Below are 19,238 nucleotides of genomic sequence, written 5' to 3' on the forward strand. Positions count from 1 at the left end.
ATATAGAGGGGGAAAGAGTGATTTTTATTCGCCATTCCTACATCTTGCAGCTGACATTCAAGGTCACCACTGCAATATTTCCCAAATATTTACCAAAGAGCCCTGAGTAGCAGGAAGTCAGGGAAATAGCTAAACCAGCAAATATGAAATTTGTTTTACCTGAGGGATTCAGATGACTTTTGCTTTGTTGTTCCCTCTCCTTCAAATGCTCATCTCTAAGTCCTCTTATGACTATGTGTTCATTATCCAACTTAAAAGCCACCTGCTTTTATGTTTTTTTTTATTTTTTTTTATTTTTTTTTTTATTTATTTATGATAGTCACAGAGAGAGAGAGAGAGAGAGAGAGGCAGAGACATAGGCAGAAGGAGAAGCAGGCTCCATGCACCGGGAGCCCGACGTGGGATTCGATCCCGGCTCTCCAGGATCGCGCCCTGGGCCAAAGGCAGGAGCTAAACCGCTGCGCCACCCAGGGATCCCAAAAGCCACCTGCTTTTAAAAGCCTCTATCCACTCTATCTAAAGAGGTTAGCTCCTCCCCGACAAGTTTCTGTCTCTCCAATTTCTTTGTTTCCTTCACAGCACTTATCAAAAATTATAACTTCTTTCTTCCCCCCCTTCCTTCCCTCCCTCCTTTCCTTCCTACTAGACTAGAAACTCCCTATCTTATTTATTATTTTATCCTTTGTACCCAGCAGACTGCTGTTTCATAACAGGTGCTCAAAAACATTTGTTGACTAAATGAATCCGTAAATGAGTGTTTTATATTAATATAAGTGTGTGCCATCCAGAAAAGTGTATGTGGCAGGATGATCATCATGTTTATCCAGTGGCTTTGTGACCCTCTTGACACATTGCTAAGTACCAGTTTGAAGAGGATATGTTTGGGCTATTAGAGGAAGATAGAGGATCAGTTTTTTATTGAGTGCTTTTTATGTGCCAGAAAAGCATTATGATATATTCCTTATGAATATTCATTCATTCAATCCTCAAAAATCCCTACAACATAGGAGGTATTGTCCTCACTTTATACATATAAAAAATAGGATCAAGGAGGTTGAATTGCTCAATGAGTGTCTATGTTGGAATTTTAACCTGGTTCTATTTGATTTTCAAGACAATATACTTTTCACTAAACATACTTTCCAAGGAGTGTAGTTGGGGGCGAGTGGGAGGAGGTGGTATCGCTGGTTGTTATGGGTTGTTTGCCCATAAATTTCAACTACCATGTTTTATGTATACATTTATTGAGCAGGCATTATATTTCATTACATAGTGAACATAAAGAAGAAAAAGACAGTGTCTTCCTTCAAGAGGCTCACAGTTAGTGTGGAAGAGAATAAATAAACAGAATACATAGAGGGAAAACACATAGATATTTTCTATTACATTTATATTTCTGCTGTTATTTAGAATGTAAATATGCCAGTATGCAAGCAGGATCCTTAAAATCAAAGAAACATTATTTTTGCAAATATAATTAGTGAACCTTTACTTAAATATCCCCTAAAAAGTAGCAATTTTTAAAAAAATAATGAGTTCTGGAGACCAAAACAAGAAATTTGATCTTACTGCTGCTGTTGTTGCTTCTAAAGTGCCTTTGGAGGAAACCAGACCTGGGCAAACCCTAAATGATGAAAGACAAATCAGTACTTGGTTTCTTCCTTTTGTGGTCTTCTGGGAAATGAAGTAGGCTCTTCTCGAGGATGAGAGACCTTGCAAAGATGAGATCATGACCAGAAAGCAGAAAAGCAGAAAGCAATTACAATACTAGCTAATTTGTTGTCAACAGAGAAAGAATATTATCTTGTTTTAAGAATCCTTCTTTGATATAATCAATAATCTCTTCAGTCAGAAGCACTGACATATCAATTTGTTTTGTTGCTTAATACCATTTATTGCAAAGAATAGACCTTAGCTGAAAAACAGCCTTTTAGCCTTACGTCCTATTTATTTCATGATCCGAAAGGAAAAGATTAAAAATTTCTATTCAATAACAACATGATTTTATTTTATGTGCTGTCTAAAATAACCAGGTCTTTCCGCTTTTCTATATAGCATATTGATCCCTTAAATAATGTAAATTTAACGTTGAAAATAAAATACAATTTCATTTTAAGGTTTTACAATCTACCCACAAACTTGTAAATAGATGTGTAATTAGTCGATGTTTATTTTTATTGTTCTTGAAACAGCAACCCCTGTAAATAATGTCCCAAGTAAAACACTAGAATTAAAAGGCAGCATAATTTTTCTTTTGAAATGGCCTTTTATAAATATGTTATGCTCAAATATATAATCTTGAATGTATCATATACCATTATAGCCCCATGGATAAATGTCAATCATATTGACTGCAGCATTAGTACAGATGAGTAACTTTGATATATGCTTATTTCTAGCAACTAATTCAGTCTTTGGAAATAATGGAAGGTCTAAATGATTTCTTGTAGGCTCCAGTTGTTTTGTGAAGCTGACTCTTCCTCTAGGGAGCCCTGTAATTATCCTGTTGAAAAGATAGGCCCTTTTATGAAGCATTGTCCTGACCCAAAGAACTAAGCATTTACTTTAAAAAAGGAATATTTTACCCCATCCAGTTTTGTACAGAAGTTAGTAATTGAATACTATTCAATTAAGTCCTACTGATTTATATTTATACCTTTTGTTAACATCCTCCTCTAAGAAAGGAAGAAAATCACATTAGAATATGGGTACCATCACCTAAGGCTACCAAGTAATTGTGGTTCCTCTTTTTTCAGTTCATTGTCAGCATCAGAACTTTCTAACCCAGAACCTTCCAACAATGGATACAGGGCACTACCTTCCCTCCCATCCCCTCCTGTTTATTTGCCAGAGCCTTAACTGCCTTCCCCCCCTCACCTCCTTCCCCCATTCACTGAGCACACCTTGCTTTTTCACACTTGGGAAACCTGAAGACAAGATACTTGTATTCCCTGACTTCTCTACCTGGCAAATTCTTCCTCACATTCAAGAGGCAGATCAGAGCCTAATCCGTCTGTTGAATTTTTCCTTAATTCCCAAGCAGAGTTAACCAGTCATCAACACTTTATAATGCTCTCTGTTACAGCTCCTATAAAATTCTGTAACTACCACTGTAAGCTCCTTGAGAGCAGGTACCAGGAATTATTATTCTTTGTATCCCTGGAACCTGTGCACAATAGATTCTTGATAAATTTTTGTTAAATGAATGAAATAAGTATTCATTTTATATTTGTAACGACCCTATGAGGTAAGCATATAGTTATTATATGGTTTTACAAAATAGGTATTAAATGATTACTAGATATGAACTGATTCATCAAAGTTTATGCATCTCCTAACTGGTAGACTAAACTAAGATTGAAACTTTAGTCAGGGCAGCCCCGGTGGCACAGTGGTTTAGCGCCGCCTGCAGCCCAGGGCGTGATCCTGGAGACCCCAGATCGAGTCCCACGTCGGGCTCCCTGCATGATGCCTGCTTCTCCCTCTGCCTGTGCCTCTGCCTCTCTCTCTCTGTCTCTGTCTCTATGAATAAAAAAGAAAAAAGAAACTTTAGTCAAGTAATTTTTCTGGGACACTAAGTATTGAGTTTTGTTTGTTTGTTGTTTTGCTTTTATTCAACAATTTTTTCCATGACTCGATTTTAAGGTTGGTTATTTGAAAACACAAACGGTTCACAACAGCACTGCCTAATAGAACCATAATGCAAAGTGCAAATGTGAGCCAAATACATCATTTGAAATCTATTAATCTCATTAAAAAAGCAAAAAGAAATAGGTAAAATAATTTTAATAACATTTTATTTTGTCTATATCTCCAAAATATTACTTCAGCACATAAAAAAATTAAAACTATTAATGAGATATTTCACTTTTTATATTAAATATTTGTAACCTGGAGAGTATTTTACACTTTACAGTACATCTTAATTCAGACTAGTCACATTTCTAATGCTCAGTAGCCACATAGGCAGGTGTAGTACTACCATATTTGATAGCACAAATTCTAACATCTTTTTATAAGTCACTCTGCAGTTTGCTGTTTGATGTGGTCCTGTGGAGAGCAGTATTCGGTGAATCAATTCCAAATGGTGAGAAAGGGGAGATCATCATAGCATAGCTAGTGAAAATCAGTAAGCCACCAGAGTGAGTTATAGTGTCTTTCCCTCCATCATTTTGGTTTGAAATACTTGTAGGAATTATTGATTTCCCTAATGGATTCATTGAAAGCACTCCTACCTTCCTCTGAAATTCAAAATAATATTTTTATGTTTTATCTTTCTTAACCCAAAACTGAAAAACATTGTTCTTTTTGGAGACAGAACACCTGGGCTTTGAAGACAGAGAGGCCTAAGTGTGAGCGTGGACCTCTTTCACTTCATGGCCTTCTGATCAAAGGCAAGTTACTGAACTGTTTCAGCTTCTTTTTCCTCATCTGTGACCATAAATAACAACATGATTATTATGAGAGTTATATGAGATAATAGATGGAATAGTCCTGATTATGGTGCCTGCTTATGACTGATACATGGTGGCTATTACTGGCATTATTATTATTAATATTAATAATAGCTCTATACAAAGTTCTCATAATCACTTCCAACTATAGCATATTCACTGACTACCCAATTGATGAATTATAAGGCATGTTAATGGTGAATAGAAGTCTATAAACTGAGGACAGAGTCTTGCATAGTCTCACAATAATCTATTCCCTTTGTTATAACATGGGGCAGGATAGGCACTGTCAACCTTAAAAATAAAATAGCCAGTTATTTTACCAGAAAATGACTTTATTGGGAAATATCAGAGGAATTACAAGCTATGGTGAGCCATAGGCAAGTCCAAAAAGACAAAGAGAAGGTCAGCTTTTATTATGTTTTAGGAGGAAATTGGGGAAGATTGTTTTAAACAAAAGTTCTTTGGAGAAGATCAAGAGCTCATGGATTGAGATGATTTCTTATTGGCTGTAAGTGGTGGTTAGTGTGTTGTTGCTGGGCAGAGAGAGATCTTCCTTCTTTTCCTTAAAAGCAGAAGGGGAAATTCCTATTTGAAAAATGTCCTCCATTGTCATAATAATTTGTATCTTTCTACTTTCTCCTTGTTATGGAAGCTTCAGTGAGTGGTACGTGTGTAAGAGCTTTTCTTTCAGGACTTCTTGACTCCATTTTAATTTCTATTTTATTTTTCAAGATTTTATTTATTTATTTGAGAGAGAGAGAAAGAGAGAGAGAGCCCACAAGCCAGGTGATGGGAAGGGCAGAGGAAGAGGGAGAGAGAGAATCTCAAGCAGACTTCATGCTGAACATGGAGCCCAGTGCCGGACTTGATCTCACAATCCTGACATCATAACATGAGCCAAAATCAAGAGTCCAATGCTTAACTGGTTGAGCCACCTGGGCACTCCTATTTTTAAATTTTTTAAAAAGATTTTTTAAGTAATACTAGACGCAACTTGGGGTTTGAACTTAAAACCCTGAGATCAAGTCTCATGCTCTACTGAGCCAGCCAGGTGCCCCTTGACCCTATTTTAGATGAGGTTTCCTTTATTTATTTGCATTAAACAAAGTATCACTGAAACCTATCTCCTTTCTTGAAATTCCATTATGTGTCAATGCATACAATCAGTCTCATTTAAAAAGACACTAGAGATAATTTCCTCCATAAGCAAGAAAATACTAAGGAGGAATTAGAAAAGGAAACTCTACTACAGGAAATTTTATAGGTGATGCATGAAACAGGGTTGAAAAACTTAAGTAACTAAAAAATAAATGGTTTAAAAAATAAATAAATAAATAAAAAATAAATGGTTTAAATATAGATGGTCCTAATTAACATTTTAAAATAATGGCTAAATAAAACTCAGTATCATCCATCCCACAATTTATATGGTAGTTTAATTGCTGGAAAATTCAGTGTATATTAAAATCATGTCAAAACTATTTCATTTATGTCTAAAATGGAATTAGAATTTAGTTTCAGAGAAGCTCAGATACCTTAACTGGTAGATGTGGAAATCATGTTCAATGCAGAGCAATTCTTCACTGTGCAGTCCTGTCCTATGGTTTTTTCGAAATACTCATGAAATTCTAGTAGAAGTTCCCCATCATTGGAGTAAACAAAAATGCACTCACCTCACTTTTTTTCCCAAGGACACTCATTGTAGTAAATGTAGACTCTCCATTGAAAAGCACTGGATTATAGAGGGAGAGCAGCCTGGCATTCAGGACTTTCCATGCAGGTGTACTAAGCTAGCAGCATGACTTGAGGTTGGGTTACCACCTGGAATGGGCCTGAGTGCACTTTTGCTACCTGTTCTTTCAGCTGCATGGTGCCAACCTTGGTATACCAGCTTTGCCAATTTGTAGGCACTTCAAATGCTTGCTGGACACTCTACTTGTTGATGGTTTTGGACAAATCTCTTTCCAAGTAGGAGGCTTGGATAAGGCTCCATGCTGCTGACAGTACAGTCAAAATCCCAAAGACCAGAAAACAACAACAAAAAAATCTTAAACCCACCATAGAATAAACAAGTGTACAATGCATATCCACTATTCCATTTGAATAATTACGTATACGGTGGTTTTCCTTTTCACTGAACTCTGGTATAAGGTGAGACTACACTTTTTATTCAGCTTTTGAGGGTTTTAATGAGATTTAAAGCCTTTTATTATCTATTCTTAGCTCTATTATCTATTCTTAAATCAGTCTGTCATTTGATAACAATCAGCAGATCAAATTAACAAATTCTCAGACTCTGATGGGATTTTAATTTACCTTTAAAGTCATCTTTCCATTGTGAAAGCAAACCAGTTTCTCTTCTGGAAAATTCACTAAAGGCAAGCTTGTCAGACTGTGTCTATTCTGAGTAGTGTTGCAAGGTTTCTGAAAGGTACAAATGAGCTATATAATGTGCAAGATAAATTTAGGTTTTTGCATATAAAAATATATCCACATCCCTTCTGTTTATGGCCTTTTTTGATAAGCACTTCTGTGCTCTCTATTACCCACAGGATGAAATCCAGAAACCTTGTCTAGCCATCAAATTCCTAAACAGGCTGTCACTACCCCCGCTCCCTCTCCCTGCCCCCGCCTGCTCCTATTTGCCAGACAGACTTCACTCCCTCTCTAAAATCGCCTACCCTTCCCTCCTCACTCAGGCCAGAGGCAGCAGACTCTGAACCTGCAGTTGAATCCCTTCTTGGTCACTTGACTCCTTCACTCTCAGAATCATTTTTTGCTATAAATACAAAGCAGGAGGAAAGAGCTGCGTGATGTACATAGAATGCTTAGCACAGGCTCTGGCACATATTAGGTGTTCTTGAAAGGGTTAGTTCCTTTTAAGGTCTTTATCTCACACTCTAAAAAAACACTATTTTTGAAACCAGCTCAAATTCCACCTTGGTGAAAAGTTCCCTTGAGATCTCAGCTGGAATTAATCATTCATTTACAGATGAAGAAATTGGATTACAGAGATAAGACAACTTGCTCAGAGCTTCTTAGTTAACTGGTAAGTGGGAGAGCAGATTCCAACCTGGGTTGTCTGACTTTAGAATCTGTATGTTTTTATTTTGTTTTTAAGATAACTTAGATTTTTAAAAAATAGCTTTATTGAGCTGTAATTTATGTGCCACACAATTCACCCATTTAAAGTGTATAATTTGATCATTTTTTGCATATTCACAGAGTTGTACAACCATCACCAAAGTAAATTTAATAACATTTTCATCACGCAAAAAGAAGCCCCACACCCATTAACAGTGACTCCCCCATTTCCACCACAATCCCACCATCTAGTCTCTGGCTACCACTAATCTACTCTCTGTCTCTGGAATTGCCTATTCTAGATATTTCATATGAATGGGATCATACACTATATGGTCTTCTGTGACTGGTTACCCTCTCACCATAATGCTTTCAAGGTTCATTCATATTGTAGCATGTATCAGTGCTTCATTTCTATTTATTTGTGCATAATATTCCATTGTATGGGTATATTGCATTAAGTTTATCTGTTCATCAGTTTATGAACATTTAGATTCTTCCCACTTGTTGACTGTTCTGACTAATGTTATTAGGAATATTCATTTACACATTTTTTGTGTGAACACATGCTTTTATTTCTCTTAGGTACCTATTTGGAATTGCTGGGTCATAAAATAATTCTGTGTTAAATTTTTTGACGCACTACCAAACTATTTTCCATAGTGGCGGAATGCACCAGTTTAAGTTCCCAGCAACAATGTATGAGGGCTCTAGTTTCTCCACATCCTCACTAACATATTATCTGTCTTTTTTATTATAGTCATCCTAGTGAGTATGAGGTAGTAGTATCTTATTGTGGTTTTGATTTTCATTTACCTACTAATGATACTGAACATTTTCCACATGTTTATTTGGACATGGGTATATCTTACAGGAAGAAATATCTATTAAATCTTTTTAAAAGATTTTTTAAAGCCCATTTTAGAATTGGATTGTCTTTTTTAAAATGTTGACTGGTAAGAGCTTTAAAGTATATCTTGTATATAAGCCCTCATGAGATTTATATTATTTGCAAATATTTTCTCCCATTCTGAGTTATCTTTTTACTTTCCTAATGATGTCCTTTGAAGTACAAACTTTTAAAATTTAATAAATTCAAATGTATCTATTTTTTCCTTTTGTTGCTTATGTTTTTGGTGTTGTTGTCTAAGTAGTCTTTTGCCAACCCAACTCAAATTCATGAAGATTTACTCCTATGTTTCCTTCTTGAAGTCTTGTAGTGTTAGCACTTACATTTAGGTCTGTGATCACTTGGAATTAATTTTGTGTGTGGTCCAAGGAAGAAGTCTGACTCTATTCTTTTGCACATGGATGTATAGTTGTTCCAGCATCATTTGTTGAAAAGAGTATCCTTTCCTGCCCTGAATTGACACCCGTATTGAAAAAGAGCCTGTGTGTTTGATTTCAGTGTTGTGTTGTGTCCATCAGTTCCACACCCTACCAATCAGATCCATTCATCCTTACAAAGTACACTTTTTTCCTCAGTCACATCATGCTCTTCACACTTCCCTCCTTCCCCCATCCTTCCACTCTGTCTGGAATATAGTCCCCGATCTTGTCTGCCTGCCAAACTCTTGCTGTCCTTAAGAGCAGCTCAAATGGAATATATTTTGTTTGGTTTTTATGACCATACCTCCTGCACATTATTTATTCTTCTTAAATGTTTTACTTTTCATACTAGATCATTATCTTGTTATTGACAATTCCTGTACTTTTTTTAAGACTCTCATTCTCTTTCTCTAAGCACTGGCACAGTGTCCAGAACACATAGTTGACACTATAGATATAAATCTCTTGAATTGAATTAATGGAAATGGCCTTGGCCAGGAATTTTAAGGCCTATCAGAAGTCCAGAAAGATCCTAAAGAAGTCAAATATCCAATAAATATAAAAGTTAATAAAAATGAAAACGGCAACCCACAGTGAAAACATTATCATTTTTCTCATGCTTCTGATAAACTTCCAGCAGACTTATCATTGCTCTATCACTGTTCAGAACAGAGAAGCTGGTGACAATTTTACAGGCTGATAAAATGTTCTGTGAGCTAATGCACTTTTCTAATGTATCTTATAGACTGCATTACTGAGAATATTTTAAAATCAATTTTATTAGTGCCTATCTCTCGTTTAGTTTTTATAGCATATTTAATGAAGATTAAGAATGTTTTAGTTGCCAATGTGCAGCCACATTCAATGCATATGCTTTTGGCCCTTATTTTTAAAGAAAATTGATTTATAAATGTGTTTATGAAACCAACATTATACACAAATGTCTGAAACTGAGGTCTATGGAATGCTGCAGCAAGTAGGAATAACAATAAAACGAGAGTGAGCACTTCTGCAAAGGCCAATTACAACAAGACAATAGAACATAGAACATTTTTATTTCTCCTTGTAAATTTTTTCTGTAATCGATTTTTTCAAATTAGAGAAACCAGTGAAACAATATAAAGACATATAAAGCAACAGTTAATCTCCCCTTTCATTCCTATTTCCACTGCTAAGCAACCACTTTTGATAGGGAAGTTTTTTTTTTTTAAGAGATTTTATTTATTTATGAGAGACAGAGAGAGAGAGAGAGAGAGAGAGGCAGAGACACAGGCAGAGGGAGAAGCAGGCTCCATGTAAGAAGCCCGACGTGGGACTCGATCCTGGATCTCCAGGATCACACCCTGGGATGAAGGTGGCACTAAACCGCTGAGCCACCCGGGCTGCCTGAAGTTTTTGTTCACAATATTCTCTTTTCTCTGAAAACATTTACATACCTATAAACATGACTCAGGTATCTATTGCTGCGTAACAAACTATGCCAAAAGAGGTGAGGTGGACTTATTCGTAGCTCTCGTTGCAGACATTGATACACCAACATTCATACCTAGAAGTTGGGTGCTTTGTTTGATCTATATGAAATAGAAGCATAATGGTATATTACTATAAAACTTGTCTTCTTGATATCATATAGACATACTCATAAATCACAGAGTTCTAATTCTAGCTATCTTGCTCTTTTATGCATATTACCCACACATAAATGGATAGTTTCAGTAAATTTTTTCTGTCCTTTTCTTAAATTGTATTTTAGTAATCCCCTTCTCCCTACCTCCCCCCAAGTTCCCACGCTGCCTCACCTACATAAGATAACCTGTGTTGAGAACTGATGTTGCTTCTTTCCAGAAATTTTTTATTTGATGGTTGATGTCATTGTCTAACAAAAATGAAGTCATACTATGCTTCTTTTGTGCACCATTTTTCCCCCTCATTCAAAACTTTGTCATTGAAATTTGAATCAAGTCAAGTAGTATAGAAAGGAGGAAATAGGTAGAGAAAGAAATTACCTTACTTTGCTTCCTTCTTCCCCCCTCTTTCTTTCAAACTTACATTCCTTTAAAAATTATTTTAAATTAAACTTTTTATTTTGAGATAATTATAGATTCACATACAGTTGTAATATGAATAATAATATAGAGAGCTCCCATGTACCCTTTCTCTAGTTTCCCCCAATGGTAACATCTTGCAAAACAATGGTACAGTATCACAACCAGGATATTTGACATTGAGAGAGTCAAAATAGAAAATATTTTCATCCCTACACGGATCACTAATGTTTTTATAACTATACCCATTTCCCTCTCACCACCACTCTCCTTCACCTCTGGCTACCACTAAGTTGAAGTTTTTTTCTATAATTTTGTCATTTCAGGAATGTTATATAAATGGAATTAAACAATCTGTAACCTTTAGGGATTGACTCTTTTCAGTCACCACAATTCATGGGGATTCATCCAGGTTGTTTGTATATCTATAGTTCATTTCTTTTTGTTGGTGAGTAGCATTTCATCGTAAGGATTTATTATATATTATGAATAATGCTGCTGTAAATATTCATGTAAAGGTTTTTATGTGAACATAAGTTTTTCTTCTTCTAAATAAATGCCCAGGAGGGCAGCTGTTGGGTTGTACAGTAGTTCCATGATTGGATTTTTAAAGAAACTTCCAAAATGCTTTTGGGAGTGGCTATATCATTTTGTGCTCCCACTAGCAATGAGTGGTAAAGTTTCTCTGCATCCTCACTAACATTTGCTGGCTTTAGTTTTGGGGATTTTTTTTTCTAAGCCATTTTGATAGGTGTGTTGTAATATCTCATTGTGGTTTTAAGTGCATATATACTTAATGGTTAATGATGTTAAAATTTTTTCATCTACTCATTTATCATCTGTATACACTCTTTGGTGAAATGTCTTTTCATGGATTTTGCAATCTCCTTTTTCCATTGTGGAGTTTTAAGAATTCCCTATATACTTTAGATACTAGTCCTTTGTTAGATACGTGGTTTGAAAACATTTTCTCTTACTCTACAGCCTGTTTTTTACCTCTCTACCACACAAGTGTCACAGAGAAAGAGTCTTTTAAATTTTGGCACAGTCTGTTAATTTTAGCAATCTTTTCAAAAAAACCAACACTTTATTTTATTGGTTTTCTTTAATATTTTTTTTCAATTTCATTGATTGCTGCTATTATTTTTATTTCCATGCTTCTCCTTATTTTAGGTTGATTTTGCCTCATTTTTTCCAGATTGAGAGATGTGATTTCAGATTACTGGCTTGAGACATTTCCTCTTTTGTAATACATATTTAATGCTATAAGTATGCCCCCTCAGCTTTAGTATGTCCCCCAAACTTTGATATGTTGTATTTACATTTTCATTTAGTTTAATGCACTTTTATTTCTTTCCCTTGAGACTTCCTCTTTAATCCATGGATTATTTACAAGTGTGTTGTTTGGTTTCCAAGTATTTGGAAATTTCTGTTAACTGTCTGCTGTTGATTTCTAGTTTGATTCTTTGTGGTCAGATAATACATTCTATATTATTTCAATTTTTAAAAATTTGTTGAGGCTTGTTTTGTGGTGCAGGATATGATCTATGTTGGAATATATCATACACACCAAGCACTTGAAAAGAATGTGTTTTCTGTTGCTATTTGGGTGGAATGTTGATTGTACCATGTTGGTTGATGATGTTGTTGAGTGATTCCATACCCTTGCTGATTTCCTATATATTGTTCTATAAACTGTGGAGAAAGAGGTGTTCAAGTCTCCAACTATAATTACACATTTATTAATTTCTCCTTTCAGTTCTACCAGGGTTTGCCTCACATATTTCGAAGCTCTGTTTGTTGGTACATACCTGTTTAGGATTACCACACTGATTGGTGAATCTACCTTTTCATATCCATTTAATGTCCCTCTATATCTCTGGTAGTTTTCTTTACACTACATCATATACTATATTTGATATTAATATAGCTATTCCTGCTATTTGATTAATGTTTGCATGATATATCTTTTTTATTCGTTTATTTTCAAATTGATTATGTCATATTTGAAGTGAGTTTCTTCCACTTAATTCTGCCAATTTCTGTCTTTTAATTGATACACTTACACCATTTATATCTAATGTAATTATTGATGTGTTAGGTCTTAATTGTGCCATATAGAATTTTGTTTTCTATTTTCTGTGTTTTTCGTTTTTATTTCCTTTTTCCTGCTTTTTTTTCTGTGTTACCTGAACGATTTTAGAATTTTATTTTTATCTATCTGTAGTGGTTTGTTTTTTAAGATTTTATCTTATTTATTCATGACAGACACAGAGAAAAGTAGAGACATAAACAGAGAGAGAAACAGGTTCTCCATGGGGATCCCGATGCGGACTCCATCCCAGGACCCCGGGATCACTTCAGACACTCAACCACTAAGCCACACAGGCATCCCTAGTGTTTTAGAATATATCTTTTTGATAGCCTTTTTAGTCCTTGCTCTAGGTACTACATCACCTATACTTTTCACAGTTTGCTGCTGTTATTTTACCAGTTCAAATATTTTACCAGTTCAAATCATAAAATATTTACCTCCACTGCATCCCTTTATTCTCCCCCATTTACAATATAATTGTCTTAAATATTCTCTCAAGGGGTGCCTGGGTGGCTTCGTCAGTTAAGCATTTGTCTTCGGCTCAGATCATGATCCTGGAGTCCTGGGATTGAGCCGCAAATTGGGCTCCCTGCTCAGCAGAGAGTCTGTTTCTCCCTCACCCTCTCCTGCTCCCTCTGCTTGTGCTCTCACATACTCTCTCTGTCAAATAAATAAGCAGTATCTTTAAATAAATAAATAAATAAATAAATAAATAAATATTCTCTCAATGTACATTTAGAACCACATGAGACAGTGCTACAATTTTTGCTTCAACCATCAATATAATTGAGAAGACTCAAGGAGAGAGGGAAAGTCAATTATAATCACCCCTATTTTTGCTTGCCATATTCTTCCTTTCTTCTTTTATTGTTTTGTTTTTGTTTAGAGAACTTCCTTTAGCTATTGTTTTAGGGTAGGTCTGCCAGCAACATGTTCTCTTACTTTTCCTTCATCTGAGAATGTCTTGATTTTTTTATTTCTGAGGAATATTTATACTGGATATAGAATTCTAGGTTGGCCATTCTTTTTTTTTTTTTTTTCCTACACTTGAAAAATATGATGCCATATTTTCCATCTGAGAATGTCTTGATTTTTTATTTCTGAGGAATATTTATACTGGATATAGAATTCTAGGTTGGCCATTCTTTTTTTTTTTTTCCTACACTTGAAAAATATGATGCCATAAATCCCCTACTCCATGATTTCTGATCAGAAATAAGCTGTCATTTGAATTGCTTTCTCTATATAGAAAGCAGTTTTAAACAAACGATTTTTGTTTTCTCTTTTTTTTCTTTTTTTTAAATTTTTATTTATTTATGATAGTCACAGAGAGAGAGAGAGAGAGGCAGAGACATAGGCAGATGGAGAAGCAGGCTCCATGCACCAGGAGCCCGACACGGGATTCAATCCCATGTCTCCAGGATCGGGCCCTGGGCTAATGGCAGGCGCTAAACCACTGTGCCACCCAGGGATCCCGATTTTTGTTTTGTCTTGAGTGTTTCAGGCTTTTGTTCTTCTTTTTTAGTTTTCAGTCTTGGTATAGATTTCTTTGATTTTATGTTGCTTTGAGTTTACTTAGCTTCTTGAATCTATAGATTTATGTCTCCCAAATTTGGAGAGTTTTCAGCCATTATTTTTTAGTATTTTTTCAACTCGACCCTCTTCCTTCTATCCTTCCAGGACTCTGATGTTGGAGAATTTTTTAAAAAGATTTTTTATTTGAGAGTGAAGGAGAGAGAGAGAGAGAGTGAGCGCAGGAGCCAGGGGGGTGGGGAACAGAGGAAGAATGCTGAGCAAGGAGCCTCACTCAGGGCTCAATTGAAGGCAGACACTCAACCAACTGAGCCACCCAGGTACCCTTTGGAGCTTTTCAGATACCTGAGGCTTTTTTTTAAAAAAAGTAATATTCTCTCTGTTGTTTAGATGGATAATTGTTATTTTTCTGTTTTGCCATTCACTTACAGTTCACTATGGTTTCTTTTCTTCAGTCCATTCCATCCTACTGTAGAGTCCATCCACTTAGTTTTCTATTTCAGTTATTATGTTCTTCAGTTCTAGAATTTACATTTGGCTCTTCATCGTTCTATTTCTTCATGAAGAATTTCTATTCCTCTGTTGAAGTTCTCTATTTTATTTAAGCTTATTTATAATTGCTTCTTGAAGCATTTTTATAATAACTGCTTTAAAATCTTTGTAAGATAGTTCTGATATTTCTGTCTTCTCATTGTTGGCATATGTTGATTATCTTTTTTCACTCAGTGTGAGATCTTCCTGGATCTTAGTATGACAAATGAATTTCAGTCAAAACATGAACATTTGGGATATTAAGTTATGAAATCTTGCATCTTATTTAAGCCTTCTGTTTTAGCTGACTTCTTCAGACACTACTCTGACTAGACACTACTCTCACTAGCATCTTGTTTCTGCTTAATGGGTATAGAAAACAAGATTGTTTATTTGGCCTTCATTGACACCTGGGGGTGAGGTTGAGAGGTGGCTCCTTGTTATTTCTGGGTAGGGGTAGAAGTTCTGGTTCTATGCTAGGCCTCTACTGATCCATTCCTGGCTGAGGGGGTAAGAGTGCTTTGCTACTGCTCCCAGCTAGCCTCTTCTAACACCATGACATGTGAATATCCTCCTGACTAATGGGCAGTAGTAAAACCTCCTACTCTCCTCTGGGCCTCTTCCAATGCCACCCTATGGGGAAGGGAAGAGGCAGAAAGCACATCATTACTGACAAGTGATGATGAAAATCTAAACTCCCTATCTACTCTGCCTCTTCTAACACCATCCCTGGCAGGGCATGTTGAGTGCCTTGTTAAAGTCTGGTGAGGGTAGAAGTCCCTGTATAGCCTTTGCTGATTTGGGTCAGGGAGGGGACAAGGTTTCATTTTCTTCCTGTGCTGTTTGGCCCCAGTAGAGTAATTATTTTCTAAAATTTCCTGTCTAACTAGGCTGTCCTTTCATGCTTCTTTGGCTAGAGAGAGCTGGCTTTTGTTGGGCCTTTTTGGTCTGCACCCAATTGTGTTTCCAGGTTACCAGCTTTTCCAGCAAACAGTCTAGGATATGTGAGGCAAAAAGAAAACCTCAGAGAATTAACTACATTTAGGTCCTGAGGTCCTTAACTGGTCAACTGGTCTGCCTTCTTCCTTCTGCCTTTCAGAAGCTGCTTATATTTGTTTTATGTATAATGCCTAGAGTTATCAGTTGTATTTAGCAGGACAATTTAGGAAATTTATACCTACTCTCTTTTGCAGGAAACAGTTGTCCATCTTTCTTTCTTTCTTTCTTTCTTTCTTTCTTTCTTTCTTTCTTTCTTTCTTTCTTTCTTTCTTCCTTCCTTCCTTCCTTCCTTCCTTCCTTCCTTCCTTCCTTTCTTTCTTCTTTCTTTCTTTCTTTCTTTCTTTCTTTCTTTCTTTCTTTCTTTCTTTCTTTCTTCTTTCTTTCTCGTCTTTCTTTCTTTCTTTCTTTCTTTCTTTCTTTCTTTCTTTCTTTCTTTCTTTCTTTCTTTCTTCTTTTCTTCATTCTATACAATATTCCCTATTGTGAATGTGCCACAGTTCATCAACTATTCCCCTACTGATGAGTATTGCCACTAAGAAAACACTGCAATTTTTATATTAGTACCTATGTACTAGCATATTACTGCATGTATTTCTAAGGTAAAGATTCCAAGGAGTGGATTGTATTATGTGTATTTTAAATTATAGTAGCTATTACCACATCACTATATCAGTTCACATTTCCACCAGCAATATATTTAAAAACCCCTTTGCCCACATTTCTATTAACAATGTTATTATTGACCTTATTGTATTTTTTCCAGTATTAGAAGCACAAAGTGATATCTTACTTTATTTTATGTTGTCTTTTTCCATATTTTTAAATATTTATTGACTATTTATAATCAGTTCTCTGTTATTTTGTCCCTTCATGCTTTTTCCCCATTGGATTATTAGTCTTTTTTACCCATCAATTTGTAAGAACTTTTTGAAGTTATAGACTCTTTATGTCTCATCTGCTTTATAAATCATTTTCTCAAAGATATATTTTTTGGCATATGTTTTTTTTATTTCTATATAGTCAGAAATGTTTACAGTTTCTTCTGTCAGGCTTAATGTTATCACAGTCAACAGCTTGATATGTCTTTTTTGCAAATGTTTCTCTGAATATCTATTCTTTATTATCTCATAACTACTTGCTCTGAGTAGGGCCTGGTCTGGTTCAATTATATCTAAAATCTTCAGTCCATTTGGTTTATTGAAACTAAAATCTTTCCCTCTCCCAGGCAGGTAAAACCTACAGTAAAACCTTAGTATTTCTGGGAAAAATAACTAATTTTATCTTTCTCCCCAATATTTATACTAATTGTTTTATTTTTCTGTCTTAATTATAACTTCTGATAGCAGAAATCCCTAATTATATCCTGATTTGACTGAAATGGTGTAATGTTTCACTTTTTTAAAATAAACTTCCTGTTTTGATAGTTTTCATCAAATTTTAATGATTTTTTAAAATTACCATTATTTTACTTAGAATTTCTATTTAATTACCACATAATCTTACTTGATTAAATGACCTTTTCAGGGCAGCCCGGGTTTAGCGCCACCTTCAGCCCAGGGTGTAGTCCTGGAGACCTGGGATCAAGTCCCACATCAGGCTCCCTGCATGGAATGGAGGCTGCTTCTCCTTCTGCCTGTGTCTGTGTGCCTCTCTCTCTCTCTCTCTCTCTCTCTCTCTCTGTCTCTCATGAATAAATAAATAAAATATTTTAAAATAAATAAATAAATAAATTACCTTTTCATATGTATTAATATATTTATTTCTTTTTTCTTAGTTCAAATCATTCCTGCATTCCTAGGAATGATTTTACTGGTCATAATATATTACGATTATTGTGCTAATATTATTAACATTCTTTTTGAAATAATTTCCAGCTTACAAGAAATTTGTAAAAAAAAAAACAAAACAAAACCCTGTATGCTCTTTGACTCAATTTACCTATATAACCATTACCCAAACTTAACCAATTTTTAACATTTTATCATTTTTTAAGACATTTTGCCACTTTTGCTTTATCATTTGCACTCTATCTGGATAATTTTTTGTGTGTGTTAGGTAACCTAAGCAAATACATGTATACTTTCTTATTTCTTCTTTTTTTTTTTCCCACAAAAGTTAACATTCTGTTTATGCTCTTTTGTATTTCTTGTATCACTTAACAATATATCCTAGGGAGCACTCCTTATCAATTAAAGAAGATTCTTAATTTTTTTAATAGATGTATAGCACTCTCTCGTGTATATGGACCATGGTTTTACCAACCTGCTCCTATGTATATAGTTTTCAACATTTTGTAAATACAAATAATGCTGAAAAGCATAATCTTACACATTTGTATTTTTATATTGCAAGGATACATAAAGGGTAAATTTTAGAAGTGTGATTGCTTGGCCAAAAGGCTCCTTTTGCATTCACATCAGCAATATATCAAAGTGCTTGTTTCTCCTAGCCTCACTGACTTAATATAATATCAGGCTTTTAATTTTGCTAGTCTGATAAATTAAAATGATATCTTAGTATACTTTAAGTTTAGGTTTCTCTTATTATGCGTGAAGATCAGCATCCTGTCATATGTATAATAGCTATTTTGTGTTTTGTCTGTGTTTGAGAATTGTTGTTCATGTCCTTTGCTTATTTTTCTGTCAATGTTTTATCTTTTCTACCTTCAAGTTTTGAAAGTTGTATATGTATTGGGAATATTAGCCTTTTATACACATTGCCAATATTTTCTCCTACTTTGTCATTTGTCTTTTATCTTTGCTCCTGCAGTTTTGCTATACAAATGTTTGTTTTGTTTGTGATGTTTTGCTTTGTTTAGGTTGAATTTGTCAATCTTATATTGTCCTTGGACTTTGAGTCAAAGTTAGGAAGCTAACTTTTCCCACACCTAGGTTATAATGTAATTCACTTATGTTTCTTCTTGTTTTCTTTTTTTAAGGTAGAGTATTACTATTTTAATATATTGCTGGATATTTGCTAATTTTTAATTTTAGAATCTTGTACCTATTATAATTGAGATTAATTCCAATTTCCTATACATTGTGCTATCTTTGGTATAAAGTTGTCCTGGTTATATAAAGTAAATGAGGGTTATTTCTAACTTTTTCATGATAAAAAATATTTTATATACCATTGCAATGATGTCATTGCATAATTAATTAGAAC

General features: G+C 34.9%; 1 protein-coding gene and 1 long non-coding RNA gene across 18 annotated transcripts in view; one reads left to right on the plus strand and one right to left on the minus strand.

Annotated features, from left to right (window-relative positions):
• STARD13 (StAR related lipid transfer domain containing 13) overlaps positions 1–19,238 on the plus strand; it is a 514,444-nt gene that overhangs the window by 211,449 nt on the left and 283,757 nt on the right. The window lies entirely within an intron of this gene.
• LOC144295706 (uncharacterized) lies at positions 1,256–15,039 on the minus strand. The gene is made up of 4 exons (XR_013362789.1): positions 14,973–15,039; positions 10,307–10,441; positions 6,774–6,881; positions 1,256–3,522 (listed from the first exon to the last, which is right to left on the minus strand). It is a non-coding gene; the product is annotated as an uncharacterized LOC144295706 (long non-coding RNA).

This window comes from Canis aureus, chromosome 24 (assembly GCF_053574225.1).
Source record: "Canis aureus isolate CA01 chromosome 24, VMU_Caureus_v.1.0, whole genome shotgun sequence".
In the NCBI taxonomy this organism is placed as follows: domain Eukaryota; kingdom Metazoa; phylum Chordata; class Mammalia; order Carnivora; family Canidae; genus Canis; species Canis aureus.